At 48.2% G+C, this 13,361-nt stretch overlaps 1 pseudogene; it reads right to left on the bottom strand.

Moving 5' to 3' along the window:
* Positions 1–2,527: 2,527 nt before the first annotated feature.
* Positions 2,528–2,980, bottom strand: LOC128096978 (gamma-aminobutyric acid receptor-associated protein-like; annotated as a pseudogene).
* Positions 2,981–13,361: the final 10,381 nt, after the last annotated feature.

The raw sequence follows: 13,361 nt of genomic DNA, 5'->3' as shown, positions 1-13,361 counted from the left end.
AGGGTTTTAAGGCTCTTAGGATTTCTGATAAATTGCTTACAACAATCTGTGACACTGATTTGCTCCTGAAAAGTAAGGTGTGAGAACAAAGAAAGTCGGGAAGGATTGTGAGCAGCAATGTTGTCATCAAAGATGGGAAGATGAAAGCCCATTCATAAGTCACACCTGGGGCAGGATGAATAGGAAAGTCCGATGGAGCGAAGAACCAGCTCATCAGAGCACCTGGGCAGCTGTCAAGGCTTTTCCTGTAACATGGATCCGTTAAGGTTTTTGAGAATGTGACCTAGAGCAATTGCTTTCATGTTCAATAGCAGAAGTGCTGAGGATTTTCTTTTTGCCAAGTTCCTAAACTGAAATGTCAATAGTTCTTTGCCCAAGAACTCTGTGTTAAGGCTTACAAATTGCTAGAAGGGGTCTCCAGGGTTTATCTGGCCCATCTCTGGCCCATGCCTAATGAATTCTGTTTAAGTACCTTCTGTGGATTCAGGGAACAAATGGTCGGTCCTGTCCTTATAGTTCTGCTTCCTATAGGACCAGAAGGTGGCTGGAGGCGGGGTTCAGTGGTAGAGTGTGCTAGCAACTCAAGCCCTGGGTTGCATTCCCCAAGACAACAGTCAACACTGCACAAAGACAGACATGCACTATAAGAAAGCTTCCTGTTCCCACCTGTTTTCCTAGACCTTAAACCAGTTCTCACTGGTTGGAGGCAGGGGCTCACCTAGGGGCACCTCATTCCATTTCCACTCCAGGCTCAAGCTGCAGGTGGACGTTGTTGCCTTTCCTCTGCTGAACCCCACTGAAGTTTCATTTATTGTGCCCACAGATCCCCACTTGCGCTTGTGCTGGAGGTGAGGCCCTCTACTCAGAGCCCCTGTTCTTCAGCTACCTTCCTCATTTACTTCGGATGTATAGCTCTTTAGTGAACGTTTGCTGACTGAACAGGGACATTGGTTTGCTTGCCTCTATCTTTATACTGAAATCCTTGAGGTGTTTGTTTGTTTAATTAACATAATTTTTTATTGATTCTTTGGGAATTTCACGTCATGTGCTCCAATCCTACTCATCTCCCAATTCCTCTGCATCCGCCCTTCACCCTTGTGTTCCCCCACCAAGGAAAACTAAAAAATAAAAAATAAAAATAAGATGAAAAATAAAAGTAAAGTTAAAATGCAAATAAGAATATTAATTAGGCCAGGCGGTGGTGGCGCACGCCTTTAATCCCAGCACTCGGGAGGCAGAGCCAGGTGGATCTCTGTGAGTTCGAGGCCAGCCTGGTCTACCAAGTGAGTCCCAGGAAAGGCGCAAAGCTACACAGAGAAACCCTGTCTCAAAAAACCAAAAAAAAAAAAAAAAAAAAAAAAGAATATTAATTAAAAACTAACAAGAAGCCGGGCGGTGGTGGCGCACGCCTTTAATCCCAGCACTCGGGAGGCAGAGCCAGGCGGATCTCTGTGAGTTCGAGGCCAGCCTGGTCTCCAAAGTGAGTTCCAGGAAAGGCGCAAAGCTACACAGAGAAACCCTGTCTCGAAAAACCAAAAAAAAAAAAAAAAAAAAACCTAACAAGAAAAGCAAACACTGCCCCCCAGTTTACTCCTCCATCTTTCCTACCTCTTCATCACCTCATCATTCATCTGGTGGCATTAGAAGCCTGCTGTGTATCATGCAGTAGACCCTTTGTCCCAACAGCTCTACTTGCAAATGTTCATTGTGTAATGTGTTGGTCAGGTTCAAGGCCTCTCTGGCTTCCGGTACACCATCAATACTGGACCCGCACCGAAACTCCTCTCGGATATCCTGCAGTTGCCCTAAGTCAGGGAGATCCTGCAGCTATGGTTCCGCAGGACCAGTCCCTCCACGAGCTCCAGTGAGGCAGTGTTTTGTTTTGTGGCCTCATGTATCTCAGGCTGGCCTTGAACTTCCGAGAATGACGGTAAGCTTTTGATCCTCTTCCTTCCAACTTACCCAGCTCACAGGATTGAGCTGCCATGCCTGGTTTATGGGATGCTCGGTATCAAACCCAGGGTTTTGTTCGTGCTAAGCAGATACTACCAACTCTACTCCAATCCCAGGCCCAAGTTTTTCATATACTAGCTAACCATGCATACATTGTTTTTTAATTCAGCTCGGTGGTTGCCCCTATTGATGTGTGCCTTACCTTTCTCTATAATTTCAGTCCTCCCATCACCCCACCAAAAGAAGGTAGTAAAAGAGAAGGGACTGTTAGGGTTCTGAGTCCCTTGGGCAGTTAGAAAGGGAATAGAAGCTAAAACAGTCATTGGATGTCACAGAGGTTGACAATGAAGAAGCAGAGCAGGAATGGAGGACAAACAGAAATGCAGGAGGCCTGTGTCCCCCGTTACCTCTGCTAAGGGCCTAGAGAGACAACTGCAAACGTCAAGGGTGGGTCCTGAAGAAGGGATGTGGTGTTTTCTCCCAAAGGGGAAATCGGGGGGGTGGGGGGAGGTGTGGATCAAGGAAGGGGCTTCCTCTTTCTCTGCAGAATGGAATTTCCATCTCGGGCAGCAGCTTAGAAGACTGCAGACACTTCATCACTGTAGGCAACATATGGGAAGAAGTCTTTATGGTGCTCCTGGTGTAGCCGACCCATCGTGGCCCGGCAGGTGGAGTGATGTTGCTGACAAAGAGAAACAAGGCAGGATGCAGGTACATTTGCTTCTGGAGCAAAAGCTAGAGCTGACCAGCTGTAAGACGAGAAGGCACCAGGTATTTCTTTTTGTCCAGATCTCCTATCCAAATTTTGGAAGCTTTTTCTACTACTACCAGGCCTGCTCTGGGTAATTCTTTTGATTCTTCTGCCAGAGTGGCACTTCTCCAGCCAGTGAGCCTCTTTGTACACCAACTTCATTTTCTCCAGAACCAGGCTAGACCAAGCTGAGCCGAGGGAACCCAGGGGACTGGAGTGCTGGGACGGGCAGAAGTGGCCTCCACTCAGACCAGCTTTTTCACACTCCAGCCCACACTCAGGTGAGGCCAGTCTCTTGGGCATTTCTGGGTAAGATGACTCCTGTCATTTGGGGGCAGTCTCGGGAGCAGGGGCATCTGTGAGCCCTCAGCAGCCAGCACTCACAGAGGCTGGCACAGGAGTTGAGACCTGGGCAGAGAACCAGCAGCATCCCCTGAGGCAGCGCGTCTGTCTGCATTGATTCTCCTGGAGTAGCAACTTCACCTTCGTCCCTGGGAACTTGTTAGTGACACAGGTCCCTCAGCCCACCCCCAAGTCTGATGAACCCCAAACCCTGGAAGTGAGACTCAAGCATCTGCATATTATCCCCCTGGTAGTTTTAGTACATGTCCAAATGTGAGAACCAGTGTGTTATGGGGGCAAATGACTGGAAACTGTAAAACAGGTAAAGTCCCGGGAAAATAAAGAAAATGCAGAACATGTTTTGCAAGAGAAATCACACACAGAAATCCCAGGCTCAAGTGATCCTCCTGACAGAGTAGCTGGGACTGTAGGCTCCTGCCACTTCCTCTGACTCCCGAGTTCCAGGAATATTTGCTACAGGACAATCCACACTAGGATAGGCCAGAACACGGTCGGAGAATGGAATTGTATGAGAAAATTCCAAGAAAACAAGAGTCTTGTGACCTCAGTGTCTTCAAAACCACGGAATTGTTCTTGCAATGTGCTTGCATGCTCTTCCCAGGTGTTGAGGATAGGAGTGAGTTGACTTCAGCTGTTGTTATTCCTGTCTCTATGGAAAACATGTTTTTGCCATGTGTGGCTTGTCCTTGTGATCGAACACCTTTCTCAAGTGATTCTTCTTAACCTTCAGGGTGTATGTTGTCTGATGCTCTGAATTAGGTTGGCCATTGCATGAGACTTTTTAGTCTGCCTCATTTTCAGGCCCATGCTCCCAGGTTCATGGTGCCTAACTAGAGCAAACAAACAGTGGTGAATTTGGTCCTTTCAGTTAACTGATGTTCTGAGAGCCGAATACTTCTAAATGGGTCATGAGTACAGAGCTCTCTCACCTGCCAGTAACTCATGTGAGGCAAGCAGAATGAGTTTATTCTTGGACTCTAGACCTCGAGAGTACACACACACACACACACACACACACACACACACACACACACCCCACATCATCGAATAGAATTGAGTTCAGAGAGACCTCACCTGCACATGCTTCTCTCTGCAGTGCGGTCCTCAACACCTGAAATGCTGCTCTGGTTTACTTTGCTGTTGTAGTAAATACCCTGACCACATGCAACTTGGAGAAGAAAGGGTTTATTCCATCTTACACTTCCAGGTTGCAATCCATCATCGAGGATAATCGTAACAGGAACTCCAGACAGGAACCTGGAATCAGAGACCATGGACAATCTCCCACTACCCCTCCCACTCCTTCTTATTCAGCTAGCTTTATACATATATGTGAATACACACACACACACACATACACACACACACACACACACACACACACACATACATAGTCCGGACCCATGTGCCTAGGGATGATACCACCCACAGTGGGTTGGATCCCCCTTCATCAATTAGCAATCAAGAAAATGATCACAGGCCAATCTGATCTAGGCAGATCTTTCACTGAGGCCCCCTCTTCCCAAGTGACTCTTGTTTATGTCAAGTGGACAATAAAAACTAACCAGCACACATTCCCTGCAGGCTCCCTTCCTAAATATGGAATACAGGGTATCCTCGGAGACCAAGCCCAAGTACCACCAGCTCCCAAGGCTTTTCTGGATCCATCCGCCCAGCTCAGAGGGATGGCTCTCTCCTCTGTCCTCAGCTCTAGCATATCCTCGCCCACTCTGAGTGACTGTTTTCATAGCCTGGTCTGATCTCCATGAGGTTAGGCTGGAGGACTGGTACAGCCATATCTGATGGGAATGGCAAAAGCCATAAAACCAACACATCTTCCTGACAAAGATCCAGCAAAGCTGAGTCACATGATTGCCACCACGATCATTTTTCACTTTTGGTTTTTATCTCCATGTGTTGCATGCTAGAAAGGGCTTTTGATATTGACACAACTTGGGGATATTAAATTGATGGAAAATTCCTTCTGAATCATTTATGCCTTCTCCCAAGAGTACTGCTTCTAAGCTTCCCCAGGAAAGTCCTAAACATACTAACCCTCCTGCTTTAGGGAGATATCCTTATCTACTTGAAGGTCTTCCTTATGCCTTGGAGATTGTGATGTGCATAAAGAAGCAGAGATCTCTTTACGAGGCTCTGAGATATACTTAAAACATATGCCCCATACTTACTCAGGAACAAGATAATCAAAACAAAGTAAACTTAGAAAGGTCAACAAGATGCTGTGGTCTAGAGAAGATGGCTGCCGATCAGATTGCGAGCCTCTTCCCACTATACACTCAGGCAATTACGTGGCATATACAGCAACAAAGTTAGATTGGCTGGAGTTACCTCTGCCCTACACAGGGACTTATATTGATGGATAAAGAATGATGTGGAAAGATGATAAAGGAATGATGTGTCAGACCAGGAAGTGGTGGTGCACGCCTTTAATCCCAGCACTCAGGAGGCAAAGGCAAGCAGACCTCTGTGAGTTCAAGCCCAGCCTGGTCTACAAAGGGAGTTCCAGGAAAGCCAGAGCAACACAAAGGAACCCGGTCTTGAAAAACCAAAAAAAAAGGAAGAAGAAGAATGAGGGTCAGGGCCTCCCTTTCTCAGAAAAGTTAGCTCATACAGAGCCACTGTGGTATCATGTGACCAAGGAACAAAAGACTGCCAGGATTAGACATATAAACAAATTCTATAAAGATATGTAAAATGTAAACATTGTGTTATGCCAGAAATTGAATAATAACTTTGGCCTGAGGATTTTTCTTGGACACTCTGACCATTAAGAGTTAATAATACACTGCTCAGGACATGGCAATCTGCCTGGGCTGGCTTGGAGATTTTTCTGTCTAGTGTCCTTGAAACCACAAGAGCTGCTTAAAAGTTGGATTATGGGGTTGATGAGTAAAAATGATTGTAAAAGATAACTCTGCTCTGTCACGGTTTATCAATGACGACTAGAAGATATGCAAGAGGAAGTTGAACGTGTGTCCAAGAACAGAAATGATATGATCTATGTTTTTGAACAACATGAATCTATCCCTGCTTACTGAAGTCTGTATAAATGAAGCAGCACTCTGGCTGCCAATCAGTCAGACAGCGAGCATCTCCTAAGCACCATGACCTGGCTCAGTCTTCCCGCGCCTACTCCTTGCCTCCTCTCTGGAAACTGTCAACTGCTGCGGGGGTGTTAGCATTCTGGCCCGCCCCTTGGGTACCCACCCTGCACATCCTGACGTAAAGCCTACTTTAAGAGAAAACTCCTCCTCCTTCTCTCCTTCTCTATTCCCATGAGGTGTGCTCTCTCTTCCTCTCCCTCTCTCCCTATCTTCTCTTCCCCTCTTTCTCTCCCCCCTCTCTCTTTCCTCCCACCAAATAAAACTCTCCACTGAGCGCTGTCTGCGTGGCAAATCTGTTTCTCACCCACCATGCGGCACCTTGGCTCTCCCCACCAAAGCCTCCCACGCATTGTATCACAACATTGGTACCATGGCTGCAGCCTACCTTCTCAGCTCCCTCAAGGAACAGACAGACGGACACCTGAGATCTCCCCGCGCTATGCGTGACTCCCAACTCCCCATTTCACCCCTTGTCAGCATGAAGCAGTGTCCAGAATTCAGTGCCCTTGTTCCCCCCACTTGCTATCCATAACTCACCTTTTTATAATCATCAAAACGGAGGAATGTTAGTATTCTGACCTGCCCCTTGGAAACCCATCCCTTGGAGACCGGCCCAGGTAAAGTCCCCTTTAAAAAAGAAACCCCCCTTCCCCAGCTCTCTCTCTCTCCATTCCCGTGAGGTGTGCACCCTCTCTCTTTCTTTCTGCCTCCCTCTTTCCATATCTTTCTCTTCATCTCTCTATTATAATAAAGGGATATGACTGACTATCCATGCCCCGCAGCCCGCCGCTGCATCTGCCTGGCATGTTTCCCTGCACGAGTGAAATACCCTGGCCCGGCCAGCCAGTGTCCCCCATGTACGATATCATAACAGCTGGTCCCTGCCTAGCAGAGGACCTCAGCTATATTGTGGTGGTTTGAATGAAAATGGCCCCATAAGCTCATAGGGAGTGGCACTGTTAGGAAGTGTGGCCTTGTTGGAGGAAGTGTGCTACTGGGGGTGGATTTGGGGGTTTCAAATACTCAAGCCAGGCCCAGTGTCTTTCTCTTCCTGCTGCTTGCCAATCCAAATGCAGCTTTCTCAGCTACCTTTCCAGGGCCATGTCATGCTACCACGTTCCCCACCGTGACGATAATGGACCAAACCTCTGAAACTGTAAGCCAGTCCCAGTTAAATGTTTTCCTTTATAAGAGTTGCCATGGTCATGGTATCTCTTCACAGCAGTAGAACATTAACTAAAACATATATCTTTGCATCACTCTGCACCCAAAAAAGAATCAGCTCTCACTGTTTGGTGTATTGAAGAGCACTGAACTAGGAAGATGAAGGTCTATTTTATTCAGAAAATTTGGTTCCTGTGGTGGTTTGAAAGAAAATGGCTCCCAAAGGGAGTGGCCCTACTTAAGAGGTGTGGCTTTTGTTGGAGTAGGTGTGGTCTTGTGGAGGAAGTGTGTCCCTGTGGAGGTGAGCTTTAAGGTTTCATATATGCCCAAGCCACGCCCAGTGAGACAGTCTACTTCCTGTTACCTTTGAGTCAAGATGTAGGACTCTCAGCTGTTTCTCCAGCACCATGTCTGCCTGCACGCTGCCATGGCCTACCATGATGATAATGGATTAAACCTCCTAAAGTGTAAGCCACCTCAATGAAATGCTTTTCCTTCATCAGAGTTGCTGGTGTCTCTTCACAGCAGTAGAAAGCCTCGCTAAGACAGTTCCAGCTGCTAGCATTTGTTGACAAGTGGGAGTTTGTTGTGTGCTTACCGACAGGATTTGAAGGAGTGTGGGAAGTGGTTCAGAAGTGGGCCCCTCTGCAGAGTGCTGAAGGGGGGCGTGCCCGCTCTGCAGAGTGCTGAAGGAGGGAGTGCCCGCTCTGCAGGGTACTGAAGGAGGGCCGTGCCCGCTCTGCAGGATACTGAAGGAGGGAGTGCCCACTCTGCAGAGTACTGAAGGAGGGAGTGCCCACTCTGCAGGGTACTGAAGGAGGGAGTGCCCACTCTGCAGAGTACTGAAGGAGGGAGTGCCCACTCTGCAGGGTACTGAAGGAGGGAGTGCCCACTCTGCAGGGTACTGAAGGAGGGCCATGCCCGCTCTGCAGAGTACTGAAGGAGGGAGTGCCCGCTCTGCAGGGTACTGAAGGAGGGCCGTGCCCTCTCTGCAGAGTACTGAAGGAGGGAGTGCCCGCTCTGCAGGGTACTGAAGGAGGGCCGTGCCCGCTCTGCAGGATACTGAAGGAGGGCCGTGCCCGCTCTGCAGAGTACTGAAGGAGGGAGTGCCCGCTCTGCAGGGTACTGAAGGAGGGAGTGCCCGCTCTGCAGAGTACTGAAGGAGGGAGTGCCCGCTCTGCAGAGTACTGAAGGAGGCCGTGCCCGCTCTGCAGAGTACTGAAGGAGGCCGTGCCCGCTCTGCAGAGTACTGAAGGAGGGCGTGCCCGCTCTGCAGAGTACTGAAGGAGGCTGTGCCCGCTCTGCAGGGTACTGAAGGAGGCCGTGCCCGCTCTGCAGAGTACTGAAGGAGGGAGTGCCCGCTCTGCAGAGTACTGAAGGAGGGAGTACCCGCTCTGCAGGGTACTGAAGGAGGCCGTGCCCGCTCTGCAGAGTACTGAAGGAGGCTGTGCCCGCTCTGCAGGGTACTGAAGGGGGGCCGCTCTGCAGGGTACTGAAGGAGTGCTGTGCCCGCTCTGCAGGGTACTGAAGGCACTACTGACCGTCCTGTGTTATTATTCAGGATACTGAGTCAGTTTAGCCAATGTCACATAGTTAGAACAGATACAGGGCTCTGGTCTTCAACCAGTCCACATCTCTGTGTTGTTTATTAGCTCCGAGGACTTACACTACTCCGAGCCCTGACTCTCTCATCCACAAATGGGGATAATATCTTTTGGGGGATGTGGTGGTTTGAAAGAGAAATGGCCCCCAAAGGGAGCGACACTATTAGGAGGTGTGGCCTTATTGAAGTAGGTATGGTCTTGCTTAGGCAGTGAAGGAAACCACTGAAAACAGAAAGTTGGTGAAGATGTAATTGAAGGAGGGAGCCATGTTCCAGCCCCAGCAAGCAGCAGAACTTGGCAACTTTGGCCATGTGGTTCTGGCTTTAGAGTCAAGGACAGAAGAAAAGCATTATGGACTCTCCCACTGCGACTAAGGAAAGATGCTAAGTCAGGCATGTGTCAAGGGTGTCCCTGAATGAAGGCCTAGAGAGGCCATTTTGTGAAGCTGTGAAGTTGAAGCTTGGATTGGGTTGGAAACCCCAAGATGTTGAAGATGCCAGAGTTGTGGGATACCTGCCGAGAAAAGCTGCTAACAAGGAGTGGAACCAGCTCAAGAGCGAGAAGTGTGCTGCGGTCAACAAAGCTGAAAGAGTTGGAGATCTGGAGAGTTTTGACATCAGACATGGAGATGCAGAGTTTGGAGTTTGCCCAGCTGGTTTTCGGTCTTGCTTTGATCCAGTATTTCTTCACTATGCTCCCTTCCCTGTGTTTCCGAAGGGTAATGTATATACTGTGCCATTGTGTGTTGGAAGTATGTGGTCTGCTTTTTTTTTTGTTTGTTTGTTTGGTTTTTTTTGTTTTTGTTTTTGTTTTTTTTTTTTTTGGTTTTTTCGAGACAGGGTTTCTCTGTGTAGCTTTGCGCCTTTTCCTGGAACTCACTTGGTAGCCCAGGCTGGCCTCGAACTCACAGAGATCCGCCTGGCTCTGCCTCCCAAGTACTGGGATTAAAGGCGTGCGCCACCACCGCCCGGCCTGCTTTTTTGTTTTTACAGGGAATTACAGTTAAGAGATTGCCATGAGTCTCAGAAGAGACTTTGGACTTTGAAACAAGTTTGAGACTGTTATAGACTATGGAGACTTTTGAAGTTGGACTGAATGCATATTTGCACTATGATACGGCTACAAGCCTTTGGGGGCCAGGGAGTAGAATGCGGTGGTTTGAAAGAAAATGGCCCCCAAAAGGAGGGGCACTCTTAGGAGATTATGGCCTTGTTGGAGTATGTGTGGCCTTGTTGGAGGAAGTATGTCACTGTAGGTTTGCGCTTTGAGGTCTCCTTTGCTCAAGCTACACCCAGTGAGACAGTCCACTTCCTGTTGCCTGTGTATCAAGATGTAGTCAGTACTGTGTCCTCCCAGCCGCCATGCTCCCTGCCGTGATGATGATGGACTAAACCTCTGAAACTCTAAGGTGCCACCTCAATTAAATGTTTTCCTTTGTAAAGAGTTGCTGTGGTAGTGCACGCCGTTAATCCCAGCACTTGGGAGGCAGAGCCAGGTGAATCTCTGTGAGTTTGAGGCCAGCCTGGTTTACAGATCAAGATCCAGGACAGGCACCAAAACTACACAGAGAAACCCCGTCTCGTTACAAACAAACAAACAAACAAACAAACAGAGTTGCCGTGGTCATGGTGTCTCTTCACAGCAATGGAAACCCTAACTAAGACAGGGGATAAAAGAAATTAAGTAAGAATACTTCTGAAGATGCCTATGATAAGCAGATGATTAATAACTGATTTGTTTGAGACAGAGTCTTATTATGTAGCCCAGGCTGGCCTCAAATTATCCTCCTGCTTCATACTCCCATGTGGTGTGCACCACCACACCAGCACTAATTACTACTTTTTTTTTTTTTTTCTTTTTCGAGACAGGGTTTCTCTGTGTAGCTTTGCGCCTTTCCTGGAACTTGCTTTGGAGACCAGGCTGGCCTCGAACTCACAGAGATCTGCCTGGCTCTGCCTCCCAAGTGCTGGGATTAAAGGCGTGTGCCACCACCGCCCGGCAAATTACTACTTTTTTTTTTTTTTTTTGGTTTTTCGAGACAGGGTTTCTCTGTGTAGCTTTGCGCCTTTTCCTGGAACTCACTTGGTAGCCCAGGCTAGCCTCGAACTCACAGAGATCCGCCTGGCTCTGCCTCCCGAGTGCTGGGATTAAAGGCGTGCGCCACCACCGCCCTGCAAATTACTACTTTTTAAAGGTTTATTTATTTTTATAGTGGCACAGGCCTGTGATCCTGGTACTTGGGAGGTCGAGGCAGGAGGACCAAGAGTTTGGGGATAGCCATGGCTACGCTAGAGTTTGAGGCTTGTGTGAGTGTTTGCATGTATGTGTGCCTGGTACCCAAGGAGGCCAGAAGAGGGCATCACAACTACCTATAACTGGAGTTATACACTCTAGTGAGTTACCATAGGGGTGCTAGAAACTGAACTCGGGTCCTCTGTAAGAGCAGCAAGTGTTCTTAACCAATGAGCCATATCATTATTATTATTATTATTATTATCATTATTATTTAAGTTTTTATTTGAGTATGTGTGTCTGTGTGAATGTTTGTCATGTGTGTTGGAGTACCCGTGTAAACCAGAAGATCCCTAGGAGCGGGAGATACATGTGTTTGTAACCCAACCGGCAAGGGTACCAGGATCCAAACTCAGGCCTTCTATAAGAATAAAGAGTGTTCTTAACTGCTGAGCCATTTCTCCAGTGCCCTACCCTGTGGGGTCCTGTGGGAGCCCACAGAGGCTTCCTAGTGAGAAATTACTCAGGGTCAGAGAATCTGAGCTTGCTTTACCCAGGAGGGCTGCACAATGGGATGATTTGACCCTGGGTGTGTTTACCAGGTGCTTGGAAGGGTCTACACTTGGCTGTATGGTGTGCTTTGATCTTGCAAAGGGGAGGTCTTTTGCCTCTCCCCTTGGTGTATTATAAAAAGCCCTTTTCAATAAAGGACGAGGCTGGTGGGTATTGACCCAGGCCCTCCTAAACCTATCCTGTGTTTCTGTCTTTCTTCTCGTAGGCTAAGTCTCTCTTTCTATTTCTTAATTCCTCTCTCCTCCATCTAAGAACCCTTCAAAAGGTGGGAGCAGGTTGGAGCTGGTCTCCCAGAGACTCCCACAGGGTCCCCTTTCTCCTCATGGTCCACTGGTCACCAGTCCATGAGGACAAAGGGGCAGAAGTGGTGACAGAGCTTCAGTGAGATAGCTCAATTTTATTCCAGAGTGAGGGGAGATGTAAAGGATGGGCTTGGTAGCTGGGGCATCACCCTAATTTGCATTAACCAGCACACTCCTGTCATAAAGCTCCTAGTACAAGTCTTAGTTATCATCCGTGGAATCATGGTCCTATCATAAAGCTCCTAATACAAATCTTTGTTATCATCTATGGAAGCTCCTAGCACAGTGTCTAATTACCACATGGACAGCAGTGGAAAAGCTTCTGCAGGGAACTGTGTCAAGGGCCATACTAGAGATACGTCAGGCATCTGGACCTAGAGACAGTCTCCAAATAAGGTCAGGTAGAAAACAGAGTACCTTCTACCAGGAGGAAGGTGTTGTCCATGTTGCCAAGCTCAGAGAGAGCTACCAGGCCATGGTAGACTGCAACCTCCGACCAACAGGGCCTCCCGGCACTACCCCCTTTTTGAGATAGAGTATCACTGTGTAGCCCCGGGTGGCCTGGAACTCCTTATGTAGACCAAGCTGGTCTTGAACTCACAGAGAGAGATCCACCTGCCTCTGCCTCCGGGATGCTGAGATTAAAGGTGTGCAGCACCATAGCTGACCTAATTTTTTTTTTGTTTGTTTGTTTTTGTTTTTCGAGACAGGGTTTCTCTGTGTAGCTTTGCCCCTTTTCTGGAACACACTCTGTAGCCCAGGTTGGCCTTCAATTCACAGAGATTCGCCTGGCTCTGCCTCCCGAGTGCTGGGATTAAAGGCGTGGGCCACCACCGCCCGGCTTAATTTTTTCTTAAAGTAAAGCAGCCAAGCATAGTGGCACATGCCTTTATTCCCAGTACGCGGAAGGTGGAGACAGAAGGATCAGTTTGGGGATATCTGTGGCTACTTTAGAGTTTGAGACCAGTGTGAGATACAGGAGACACTGTCGCAGTGAAATGAAATAAACCAAGTACACCTAAGAGTCAAATGGTTTGACACACCTTGAGTCCCTCCTTGGAGTCTGAGGATTGTGAGTTCACAATCAGGACTGTGTAACTAGACCCTGTCTCACCTAAATGCATAAATCAATGCCACATTAAAATGTTTAAAGTGGGCCGGGTGGTGGTGGCGGCGGCGCACGCCTTTAATCCCAGCACTAGGGAGGCAAATATGGGTGAATCTCTGTGAGTTCGAGGCCAGCCTGGTCTACAGAGTGAGATCCAGGACAGGCTCCAAAGCTACACAGAGAAAC

This window comes from Peromyscus californicus, unplaced genomic scaffold (assembly GCF_007827085.1).
Source record: "Peromyscus californicus insignis strain IS unplaced genomic scaffold, ASM782708v3 Scaffold_5__1_contigs__length_169319896, whole genome shotgun sequence".
NCBI classification, from domain to species: domain Eukaryota; kingdom Metazoa; phylum Chordata; class Mammalia; order Rodentia; family Cricetidae; genus Peromyscus; species Peromyscus californicus.
Note: the sequence above shows the minus strand (reverse complement) of the source record. Positions and strands in the feature narration are given on the sequence as shown.